Genomic DNA, 301 nt, shown 5'->3' with positions numbered 1-301 from the left:
TCCGCCGGGAGCCGTCGTGCGGGGGCGGCTCGGCCAGGTTGTCCCGGGAAACGTGGGGGCTTTGGTTGTGCCTGTGCAAGTGGCTCGTGTTGTCCTTCTGCTAACGTGAGAAAGAGAGAAAGAGAGAGAGAAGAAAGAGAAAGGAGAAAAAGAAAGAGAAAGAGAAGAGAAAGAAAAGGAGAAAAAGAAATAGAGGAGAAAAACAGAAAGGAGAAAGAGAAAGAGAGAAGAAAAAAGAGAAAGAGAAAGGAGAAAAAGAAATAGAAAGGAAAAAAAGAAAGAGAAAAGAGAAAGGAGGGAA

The sequence above is a fragment of the Alligator sinensis genome, unplaced genomic scaffold (assembly GCF_000455745.1).
Source record: "Alligator sinensis unplaced genomic scaffold, ASM45574v1 scaffold570_1, whole genome shotgun sequence".
Lineage (NCBI taxonomy): Eukaryota > Metazoa > Chordata > Crocodylia > Alligatoridae > Alligator > Alligator sinensis.
The sequence above is the reverse complement of the archived record's forward strand: the minus strand, read 5'-3'. Positions refer to the sequence as shown.